Source organism: Pyrus communis, chromosome 13, assembly GCF_963583255.1.
Source record: "Pyrus communis chromosome 13, drPyrComm1.1, whole genome shotgun sequence".
NCBI lineage: Eukaryota > Viridiplantae > Streptophyta > Magnoliopsida > Rosales > Rosaceae > Pyrus > Pyrus communis.
The window spans coordinates 722,061-735,109 of NC_084815.1; the positions used below are offsets into that span (position 1 = coordinate 722,061).

General features: G+C 36.4%; 1 pseudogene; it reads left to right on the forward strand.

Annotated features, from left to right (window-relative positions):
• Positions 1 to 5,651: 5,651 nt before the first annotated feature.
• LOC137713294 (dynamin-related protein 4C-like) lies at positions 5,652 to 12,673 on the forward strand (annotated as a pseudogene).
• Positions 12,674 to 13,049: the final 376 nt, after the last annotated feature.

Here is a 13,049-nt window from a genome sequence, read left to right on the forward strand (position 1 = left end):
ATTACATTTACTGTCGGCCGTAGCTGACATTACATAATAGTAAACAAATAAAATAATCAATCTACTGCCAGTCCTATCCGACATTACCTACATTTCAATAAATATAATATTTATGCTACTGTCATCCCTAAGCGACATCAGATATATTACAATAAAGCAAAATACAAATTGTTTCTCCATTTTTCGTTAATAATAATTAAAATATATATAAATAATTCCAATCATATTTCATATATAGGCCAAAGCAAACATTATTAAAAACTAATAACAATAACAGTTGTCCCAATACTTTTTCAATTCATTGTTCTCAGTCATCAGCATTGTTACTGAACTCCTAGATGATCTCCTAAAGGAATTAGAAGTAGATGCTAAAGAAGATGCATAAGACACCATATCTGGAGTCCCCCAATATCCACACCCATGCACTCTATTATGATGCTCAAGACCCTTCGTCTCGACATATACTTGGGTCATAAGCTTATCAGACTATCAGTATCTTCTTAACCAGACTCAATCATAGATTGAATATTGCCCTCCATAGTTGCCTTGCAATAAAATTTAAAAAAAAAAAAAAAAAAAAAAAACAAATCAACAATCGTAAAGCAGAAAAATAAATTATAGATATTAAAAATTAATAAGAATGATATACTAACACGAAAAAATCATTCACCCCTGTACGCTGAGAGGCTTCATCAATACTAGTTAGAATACAACAAAAAAGCTGAAATTAATAATCATAATAATTTTAAAATAGACCACCTTCGAACTCCTCCTCTTTGAGATGAAGTTTGTCAGAATGTTGATCTTCAAAATGTTGATCCATAGCAAAAGTTTCTGAAAAGAGAAGTAGAAAAACTGATACAAAAGAAGAAATGAACGCACGAACGAAATTGGGAAGGAGAGACTGAAATTGGGGAAGAAACATGAGTACGGATGAAATGGAAATTTTCAGTTTAAGCATAATACTAGTTTAAATACAAAACAAAAACTGAAATTATTAATAATTAAAAAAAGAACCAACTTCGAACTCCTCTTCCAAATGAAGTTCCTCAAAATGTTGATCTTCACTAGAATTATCCATAGCAAAAGTTAGTAGAAGAAGAAGGAGTATGGCTGAAATGGGAGAAGGGGAGGGAGTAAACGAGAGAGAGAAATGGAAACATGGAAGTAATGGGAAAGACGGGGTTTAAATATGGATAAAAACTTAGTGTCGGTTAATACCGATAGTAGCTATAACACCTTACGTCGGTAAAAACCGATACCATCTCTGACAAACTGACAGTAGCCATAAGTTGCGTCGAAATATTAGGACTTTGCATCGGTTCAAACCGACACTAGGTCTGACACGACCTAGATACACGCAGCTTGACACACTGAAAGGCCTAACACACTTTTGAATGAAAGGGTCGGTGTCGAAATAGGATCACATTGCGTCGGAAAAAATCGACGTTATTCTGACAGATTTGTGTGGCGTTGAAATAAGGGCAATTTTGCATCAACATAATCAGAGGTTGCGTCAGTTAAAACCAATGCCAACTCTGACACTGACTGAAAAAGCTTATCCAATCCATTTCCCCATGCAAAAAAACCAAGAAAATTCCCGCCCAAAATAAAATCTTTACACTAGTTAATACCACAAAATCAATGAAAAATCACGATTTAACTGGCATTTTAACTCTGATTTTGATGATTTTTTACAGCTACACTCCTTTACCCTATATGAATATAATGAATGAACTCAATCTTTAATTTAAAATATTTACATTAGTGGATACCACAAAATCTTATGCTACACTTTATGAAAGTATAAGTAAACTTTAAGTGTTAGTGAATCTATTGTTTTGATGGGATACGTATTATACGAAACTAATTTCAACGATCCAACCGTCAAACTTGTTTGTATATGCTTCAAGATCACATAAGCCAAAAATCACAAAAAACAAACATTCAGAGATCAAGTAACGAGACAAAACGTTTCGACGATTATCAACAAAAAATCATGATTTAACGGTTATTTTAACTCCAATTTTGATGATTTTTTTACAACTACACTCCTTGATCCTATATGAATACAATGAATGAATTTGATCTTCAATTTAAAATATTTACATTAGTGGATACCACAAAATCTTATATTACACTTAATGAAAGTATGAATAAACTCTTAAGTATTAGTGAATCTATTATTTTGATGGGATACGCATTATACGAAACTAATTTAAACGATCCAACCATCAAACTTGTTTGTATATGCTTCAAGATCTCATACGCCAAAAATTGCAAAAAATAAACATTCAGAGATCAAGTAACGGGACAAAATGTTTCGACGATTACGAAAAACCACAATTTAACGATTATTTTAACTCCGATTTTGATGATTTTGTACAGCTACACTCCTTGATCCTATATGAATACAATGAACGAATTCAATCTTCAATTTAAAATATTTACATTAGTGGATACCAGAAAATCTTATGTTATACTTAATGAAAGTATGAATAAACTCTTAAGTGTTAGTGAATCTATTGTTTTGATGGGATACGCAGTCTACGAAACTAGTTTCAACGATCCAACCGTCAAACATGTTTGTATATACTTCGAGATGCATACACCAAAAATTGCAAAAAAAAAAAAAAAAACAAAAAACATTCAGAGATCAAGTAACGGGACAAAACGTTTCGATGGTTATCAACGAAAAATCATGATTTAACGGTTATTTTAACTCCGATTTTGATGATTTTTTATAGCTACACTCCTTGATCCTATATGAATACAATGAATGAATCCGATCTTCAATTAAAATAGTTACATTAGTGAATACCACAAAATCTTATGTTATACTTAATGAAAGTATGAATAAACTCTTAAGTGTTAGTCAATCTATTGTTTTGATAGGATACGCATTCTACGAACCTAGTTTCAACGATCCAACCATCAAACATGTTTGTATATACTTCGAGATCACATACCCCAAAAATTGCAAAAAACAAACGTTCAGAGATCAAGTAACAAGACAGAACGTTTCGACGGTTATCAACGAAAAATCATGATTTAACGGTTATTTTAACTTCGATTTTGATGATTTTTTACAGCTACACTCCTTGATTCTATATGAATAAAATGAATGAATTCAATCTTCAATTTAAAATATTTACATTAGTGGATACCACAAAATCTTATGTTATACTTAATGAAAGTATGAATAAACTCTAAGTGTTAGTGAATCTATTGTTTTGATGGGATACACATTATACAAAACTAATTTCAACGATCCAACCGTCAAACTTGTTTGTATATGTTTCGAGATTGCATACGCCAAAAATCGCGAGAAACAAACATTCAGAGATCAAGTGACGGGACAAAACGTTTTGACGGTTATCAAAGAAAAATCACTATTTAACGGTTATTTTAACTCTGATTTTGATGATTTTTATAGCTACATTCCTTGATCCTATATGAATACAATGAATGAATTTGATCTTCAATTTAAAATATTTACATTAGTGGATACCACAAAATCTTATGTTATACTTAATAAAAGTATGAATAAACTCTTAAGTGTTAGTGAATCTATTGTTTTGATGAGATACGCATTCTATGAAGCTATTTTCAACGATCCAACCGTCAAACATGTTTGTATATGTTTTGAGATCGCATACACCAAAAATTGCAAAATAACAAACATTCAGAGATCAAGTAACGGGACAAAACGTTTCGACAATTATCAACGAAAAATCACTATTTAACGGTTATTTTAACTCCGATTTTGATGATTTTTTACAGCTACACTTCTTGACCCTATATGAATACAATGAATGAACTCGATCTTCAATTTAAAATACTTACACTAGTGGATATCACAAAATGTTATGTGCAAATTTAAGAAAAAAAAAATATTTTTCTTGACGGGTCAGGTAACTTTACCCATTGGGTAAAGTGACTCGATCTGTTAAGGACCCGTTAAAATAACGGGTGTAACATAACACCACTTGTTTGCCAGGCCTATTCTAGAGGGTATATAAAGGCCACTAATCTGTCACTTACAATTGACACTGGGTTTCAAAATATTTAAAAAAAATTTAAAATCTATGTTGGCTACAAGCGACACAGGCTTTGAAAATATTTAAAAACTTTCTCTAGTGTCGGGTATAAGCAACGCCAGTCTTCTTTTAACCGACGCTAACTTTATGTCGATTACAAGCGACACCGGGTTTAAAAATATTTAATAAAAATTAAAACTTATGTCAGCTACAACCGACACTGGCTTTGAAAATATTTAAAAACTATCATTAGTGTCAGAAAAAAGCGACACCAGTCTTTATGTCGGTTAAAAGCAACACCACTATTAAAAAAATATTAAAATCTATGTCGGTTATAAGCGACATTAACAGATTATGTCGATTATAAGCGACAGTAATTTCGACACCATGTAAAGTAGGTGTCGGAATGTCTTAAGCGCCACTATGTTTTATAAAAGCGACACCAACCACCGACACAATAAAGCCTTTTTGTAGTAGTGAAAAACTAGTTAATTAAATGATAATTGTGGTATACGAGGAGTCTTTCTCCTTCCTTTCCTTGAGTTTTGCAAATTTTTCAAATGATGTGGCTGTCCACATCAGATACCACCTAAGGTGATATAGAAATGCGGCATAAACACATGGTATGAATAGCATTACTCATATTCCGAAGAAGTGTGACAGATTAGGATTATGTTTCAAGTAATGTTATTCATACCATGTTTTTGTATCATATTTTCATACCACCTTAGGTAGCATTTGATGTGGACAGCCACATCGTTTGAATTAATCATATTTTTAAATTTAATTCATTATTTAATAAACTAATAATTAAGAAAAACTAGTTAATTAAATGATGATTGTGGTATACGAGGAGTCTTTCTCCTTCATTTTCTTGGGTTTTGCAAATTTTTCAAATGATGTGGCTGTCCACATCAGATACCACCTAAGGTGGTATAGAAATGTGGTATAAAAACATGGTATGAATAACATTACTCTTCTATTTCTCCTTTTTTTAAGACCCTGTTATGTTTATTCCACAAATATTAATTAGGATTAGTGTTTTTTTTTTTTTTTAACGAACGGTTATAGCCGAGAGGAATTTGTATTATTCTTGGATGATACCAGAAATAATAGCCAACTACATGGATTAAAACATTAGCATGATTTTAAGACTCAAATTGTAAAGCATCAACCTACCATCTGCAGCTTGTTAGCGGGTCCTATTTGCTACTTTCATTTCTTTGAGTGGTTTGGTTTTATACTTTTGTACATAAGTCTAAGTTTTCCATCTTTTTTCTTCTTTATCGAATTTCAACATACCATCAAGGATTCGCGTTGGGGGTGTGTGGATGTACGTGCACGTGGTTGTGTGCACGCGCGTTTGGGTGGGTGGGTGGGTGTGCGCGTGCGTGATGGTGTGTATGTGGGTGTGTATTGTATTTGAGACTAAGTTAGGGAAAAAGACAAACTATTCGGATGATCGCCAATCTTTGTTACACTTACACACATGAATATCTAGTTATTGGTTTATTTTTGTTCGGAATACTCGAATTGATATTAAGTTCATAAATGCTCCAATCTCTTGTAAGTCAGAAATCCACACTATTTTCAACTTGTGCTACTACAGAAATGGGAGGATCAGGAAAGCTAGCAGCCAACAAAAGCAAATCAAGCACGAGTACCGTTTCGAATGATGAAAGCTCGACAGCACTAGTTCATTCCGAAGAACAACAACCTCAACCTGTCAACACATGTGCACCGCCAATTGTGTCCTTATACAATGAGAAAATCCGTCCTTTTGCTCGACGCAATTGACAAACTTTGTAACTTAAGGATAATGGAAGAAGGTATTCCGCTCCCCACAATTGTAGTGGTTGGTGATCAATCTTCCGGTAAATCAAGTGTGCTGGAATCGTTGGCCGGCATTAGCCTCCCTAGGGGTCCAGGTATCTGTACAAGGGTACCTCTTATAATAATGAGGCTTCAACACAGTCCTCAGCCTGTGAGCTTTCTTTGGAGTGTAACGGCAAAGTTGATCGTACTAACGAAAACAATATTTCTGATGATATTGTCAAAGCCACTAATTCTATTGCAGGAGGAGGTAAGGGGATATCTAATACCCCATTATTGAAACTGACCGGTTATGAGCATGCTATAGTTTCGTTGGGTCTATGTTGGAAGGTGTTCAAGGCACATCACAGCTCATCAAAGTTCAAGTTGCAACTGCAACTCTAGCCCTCATTCTCGGGTAGAGTTGCAGCTGCTACTAAACGGTCACTTTTGTTACCAACTTGCTTTTGTTCCAATCCCTTAATTCTAGGGTTTATGTCTTCTAGTATCTTAGTTCTAGATTTCTCGTAACTTGTAACTAGGGCTAGCCTTTTTATCTTTTGGTTTCTTTCTTGTAGCTGGTTGTAATTGTTCAATGGGTTTTTTACCTAGCTCGGCATCTCTATAAGTGCCCTCACTTGTAATACTAATTTACAATGAAATATACAAACATTTGTTGAACTGAATTTCAACATGGTATCAGAGCAGGAACCATAGGGTCCTGTCTCTGCAGTCCGATTCATTCAAAAACTTTGTTTCTTTTGTTCTTCATTCACCGTAATGGCAGAAGACCATTCTTTAAGCCAAGAGGCTACAAGCTCTTCAAACACTTCACCTCCTAGTATAATTCATGGTGAGATCAATCCAAATCAACGTTTGTGCTACGTGTTGTTAAACGAGCTCAATTACCTACCTTGGTCACGTGCCATTTCTCTTGCCCTAGGTGGAAGATCGAAGCTAGGGTATGCCAATGGAAGCATTGAACCACCTAAACCATCCTCTACATCATATGGTGCATGGCTTGCAAACGATCAACTTGTTATGTCCTGGATACTTAATTCCATGGAACCTAAGCTATCTGAGCTCTTCAGTTACTCAGAGTCCTCTCGTATTTTGTGGGAATTTATCAAAGAGATGTATGGCAGCCAAAATAATGATGCTCGTATATTTCAACTCAAGAAGGACCTTGCTGGGATAAGGCAAGGTGACCAATCCTTCGTGCAACACCTTGGAAGCATGAAGTCTATGTGGAATGAACTCGACATGTACCATCCACATACAATCAATTCGGCTGCACTCCTTAAAAGAGCTAATGAAGAAAAAGTGTTCCAACTCCTGGCAAGTCTAGGAGCTGAATATGAAGATCTTCAAAGTCATTTGTTGATGACACCCGATCTGCCCTCATTTAATAATGTTTGTCAAGCTGTCCAAATGGAGGAAACTCGAAGAAAAGTCATGCACATTGAGCCTAAGTCTAACTCTGAGGCTAGGGCTTTCACTAGCAATCATAAACACATTGGTGAAAAAAATTTCATTGGAAAGAAGGTAGATTGGAAATGTACTTACTGTAACATGAAAGGGCATTTAAGGGAAAAATGCTGAATCTTGCACCTGGAGTTCAAGCCAAGGTTTGATAAGGAAGGAAAAATGATCAAAAAAGGGAAAGGAACCACTCCAAAGGCTCTCCATTCAACTAGTTCTTCGACTGGAGGAATTTCAAACTTCATTGCAAATCCAATAGACTTGATAAATGAATTTGCAAGTTTTCTTCAAAGAAGAGGAGGCACCATTGAAGATGAGGAAGTGACCACTAAGAATCATACTGCCATGCTCGGAAAATTCATAGGTTTCTTGACTGAGACCACAACTCAAGACAATGTTTCAGGTATTATGATTGCCCTCTCCACTACACTCAATGAAATTACACATGATTGTTGGATTATAGACTCAGGTGCCACTGACCATATAACAAACAAGTCTTCTTACTTAGATAAGTTTCAAAATATGCCTAAATCTACATGTGTATTTGTAGCAAATGGGAAAGGAGAACCTATTCTAGGAAAAGGAAAACTTAAACTGTTAAGTGATGAGATTAAGTCAACAGCTTTGTATGTACCTTCATTCCCTTTCCAGCTTTTGTCCATAGGTAAAATCATAACCACTCTAGATTGCCTTGCCATATTCTATCCTCACAATGTTTTATTTCAGGATCAAGTTACTTAGAAGAAGATTGGTGAAGGGTTTCTCTTGAATGAACTCTATTATCTCTCAAAGAAGTTCAAGTCTATTAAGCAGCCTATTACCAGCCTAAGTTTCCCTCAAGAATACCAACTTTCGCATCTTTGACTAGCCCATCCCTCAGAACCTGTGATGACCAAACTCTTTCCTAACTTTTGTAAAACACCATATGAGTGTGAAATCTGTCAAATGTCAAAAGCAACTAGACTTCCTTTTGTTTCTTCCAAGTCTAGAACCAGTAAACTATTTGAGCTTGTTCACTCAGATATCTGGGGTCCTTCTCATATAGACTCATTTGATGGATATAAATACTATGTCATTTTTATTAATGACTACTATCGGGTCACCTGGGTTTACCTATTGAAGTTCAAGGGTGAATTTTTTATGCTTTCAAAGACTTCCATAAACTAATCACAAACCAATTCTCATCTAAGTTAAACATCTTACAATCGGACAATGGCACTGAGTACACATCCAATTACATGTCTAATTATTTGAGCAATCATGGGATTTTACATCAAACCAGCTGCGTTAGTACACCATAACAAAATGGTGTAGTTGAGAGAAAGAACCGTGACCTATTGGAGAAAACAAGGTTCCTTATGTTTCAAATGCATGTTCCTAGAAAGTTTTGGTCTCAGGATCTTTTCACTGCAGCTTACATCATCAACAAATTACCTACTCGTGTTTTGAATTCAAAATCACCTGTTGAAGTAATGAAGGGAAAGAATATTGACATCTCACACCTCAGAACCTTTAGGTGCACTTGTTATGTTCATGTTCAAGCTGCACATCAAGATAAGCTCGAACCTAAAGCTGTCAAAAGTGTGTTTATGGGATACTCAAGCTCTCAAAAAGGATATAAATACTACAATCCACATAATGGAAAGATTTGAGTCTCAAGAGATGTTCGATTTGATGAGCGTGCTCCATTTTTTCACAAAGGTTGTAGTGAAAAACCTCAGGGGGAGAGCCTTATAGACATATTTTCTTTGCCTACCCTAGCAAATCTACATGAATGCAATCCTTAAAATGTTCATCTCGAACATTACTCGGAGCAACATGATGGTGAATAAACATCTCTTGATCAAGAAAGCTCAGTCACTGCTCCACAACCTGCTTTGGCACCACAAAGAAACCCTACTCGATACAAGCATCCTCCATTAAGGCTGCAAGAGTACATTATGTACAATGCAATACATCCCATCTCCAAAGCTTTAACCTATCAAAAACTATCAACATCCTATGCAGCATTTCTCAATCAATTGTCCACTAATGTTGAACCAAGGAACTTTAATGAAGCTGCTCACATTCAAGTGTGGCAGGAAGCAATGAAAGAAGAGCTTAAAGCACTGAATGACAACCAAACATGAAGTGTGGTTGATCTTCCAAAGGGAAAAAGGGCAGTAGAGAGTAGGTGGATGTACAAGACAAAGTTCCATTCAAATGGCAATATTGAAAGACACAAGGCTCGGTTAGTAGCCCCTAGTTTCACACAAACTTATGGCATTGACCACAAGGAGACATTTGCTCTTATAGCCAAAATGAGCACGGTACGAGTACTGTTGTCTGTAGCAGTTAATCATGATTGGTCTCTATTTCAAATGGATGTGAAGAATGCATTCCTCCATGGTGAACTTGAAGAAGAGGTATACATGAAGCTCTCCAGGACATCCACAAGAGAATGAAACTAGCAAAGTTTGCAAGCTTCACAAAGCTATATATGGACTCCAGCAATCCCCCCTAGCCTGTACTCGAAGTTGAGCTCAGTTCTTGAAGCTGCAGGGTTCCAAATGAGTCATGTCGATTCTTCATTGTTTGTTCGCAATGGTACAAGGGGTAAGCTCATTGTCCTTATATATGTTGATGATCTTATTATAACGGGAGATAACATAGAAGAAATCAGTGCCCTCAAATCCTCTCTTCATCAACAATTTGCTCTTAAGGATTTGGGAGTCTTAAAGTACTTTCTTGTCATTGAAATGGCCACATCCTCCAAGGGTTTGTTCTTAAATCAAAGAAGATATGTACTTGATCTATTGGATGAAGCTCATATGTTGGATTGCAAGCCAGCACTTACCCCTCTTGTGAGAAAACTTCAATTAGATGTCCAAAGTGAACCACTGTCAAAACCTAGTGTCTAGCAACGTATGGTAGGAAAGCTGATTTACCTCACAATTACACGACCTGATATTGCTTATTCAGTAAGCCTTGTCAGCCAATTTATGCACTCTCTCACACTGATTCACTGGGATATTGTCAAAAGGATACTGCGATACTTGAAAGGGTCAATTGGCAGAGGCTTGCTCATGAAGAAACATGGCTCAAATCACATTATGGCATACACAGATGCTGACTGGGTAGGTAATTCCCTCGATCGCAAGTCTATCATTAGTTTATGTACATTTGTTGGTGGTAATCTTGTGACATGGAAGAGTAAAAAACAAACGGTGATTACGCGATCAAGTGATGGGGTTGTCATGCATATAGATTTGAACCCAGTTTTTTATGAAAGAACAAAGCATATTGAGGTTGATTGTCATTACATTCCTGCTCAAGTCCAATCCAAAGTCATCAACACAGTGTACACTCGAAGTTACAATCAACTTGCTGACTTGTTCACAAAACTTTCAACTCTACTCATTTCCAAAGATTACTGAGCAAGCTTAGATCAATTAACCCTCTTGATCCAGCTTGAGGGGGAGTATTGAAACTGACCGATTATGAGCATGCTATAGTTTTGTTGGGTCTATGTTGGAAGGTGTTCAAGGCACATCACAGCTCATCAAATTTCAAGTTGCAACTGCAACTCTAGCCCTCATTCTTGGGTAGAGTTGTAGCTGCTACTAAACGGTCACTTTTGTTACCAACTTGCTTTTGTTCCAATCCCTTAATTCTAGGGTTTATGTCTTCTAGTATCTTAGTTCTAGATTTCTTGTAACTTGTAACTAGGGCTAGCTTTTTTATCTTTTGGTTTCTTTCTTGTAGCTGGTTGTAATTGTTCAATGGGTTTTTTACCTAGCTCGGCCTCTCTATAAGAGCCCTCACTTGTAATACTAACTTCCAATGAAATATACAAACGTTTTTTGAACTGAATTTCAACACCCATTGACATTGCTGGTTAAAAAGAATGGCGTTCCTGATTTGACGATGGTCGATGTTCCTGGGATCACTAGAGTCCCAGTTCAGGGTCAGCCTAAAAATATTTATGATCAAATTATGATGCAATATATCAAGCCTGAGGAGAGTATAATTCTTAATGTCCTGTCTGCTAGTGTTGACAAGACCGGTGAAAGGACTCTGGCGGTAGTGATGAAGGTCGATAAGGCACCGGAAGGATTGCTTAAGAAGGTAACAGGAGACGATGTCAATATTGGGCGAGGTTATGTCTGCGTGAGGAAACGCATTGGTGATGAAACATACGAAGAGGCAGGGGCCATTACTCAGGAATTATTTCAATCTCATCCTCTTCTATCTAATATCGACAAATCTATGGTTATTCCAGTTTTAGCACAATGGTTGGTGCAGATTCAGGTTAATAACATAGCAAGAAATTTACCAGAGATAGTATAGAAAATCAACGAGAAGTTGAATTCCAGCCTCGCAGAGCTCAACAATATGCCTAAGAGTCTGACATCCGTTGCTGAGGATATGACAGCTTTCATGCAGATCATTGGATCGGCAGAAGAATCACTCAGGAAAATTCTTCTGAGAGGAGAATTTGATTCTGATGATCGCCACATGCATTTCACTGTGCGAATGGTCGACATGCTCAATCAATACCCAGATGAGCTACACAAGTGTGCTCAAAGTGACTCAAAGAGAAACTTTCTAATGGAAGAGATTAATGTTTTGGAGGAAACGAAGCGGATTAGTCTTCCGAACTTTCTTCCTCATAATGTTTTATCACTGTGTTGGAGAGCAGAGTGAACAGAATTTCAAGCATTCCTCTTGGGTTTGTGGAGAAGATCTGGAGTTATATAGAGGATGTTGTTGTTTCAGTGTTAATGCGACAGTCAGAAAATTATTATCAGCTTCAGCTGTCCGCCAAACGAGCAGGCCAGAATCTTATGTCGAAGATGAAAGAAAGGTCGATTACTTGGATGACGGAGATATTTGAAATGGAGAAAGTTACTGATTATACATGTAATCCGGATTACCTCTCTGAATGGAATAGATTGATAGGTCAGCATGACGCTTTCGTTAACGGAGTCTTAAAAGACAAAAACCGCCCAGCTAAGATAACTATAGAGGGCATAGGGGAGGTTGAAGTTGAAGCTCTTAGGAAGAATCCGAACGCTCTTTCGGCGGCATATGACCTGAAAATGCGGATGACTGCGTATTGGAAGGTGGTTTTGACAAGTTTAGTTGACTGCATGGCCTTGCATTTGAAAATAACCGTTGCCGACCTTGTGAACAAGGATTTGGAAATTGAAATTGTGACTGAGCTGATGGGACCACACGGTGGCGTTATTGAAAGGATGCTGGAGGAGTCTCCAGCGGTGGCAGTTAAGGAAAAGTCGAACAAGATGATCAAAAAGCTGAAGGATTCCATTTTGGTGGTCACTGATCTGCAGTGTTAGCACGAAAGAATCCATTTTGTTTTTTTGTTTTTGTTCTAGTTCTTTTGGTAGCGGATCGATCCTTATGGTTCCTGTAAATATCCGTTTCAAAAAATGAAGATGAATGAAGTTTCAATGTTTCTCACCAGACATATGAAAGGTGTTTTTTTGCTGAATGTAGGTATTTTCTGCTTTCTTGACCTAAAACTTTGATTTAGTGTGGGCAATGTAGCTAACTAAACCAGTGAAGAAAAACAGACAAGAACATGAGAAAAGTAGCCAAAAATACAAACAAAAACAGCAAACTGCATTCTGCGTAGGCAGTTTATTATATTTAATCTTGTGTTAGTTCCATTTTCTATGCTAACATATTTATTTGTAAGCATCATCGTTTAAT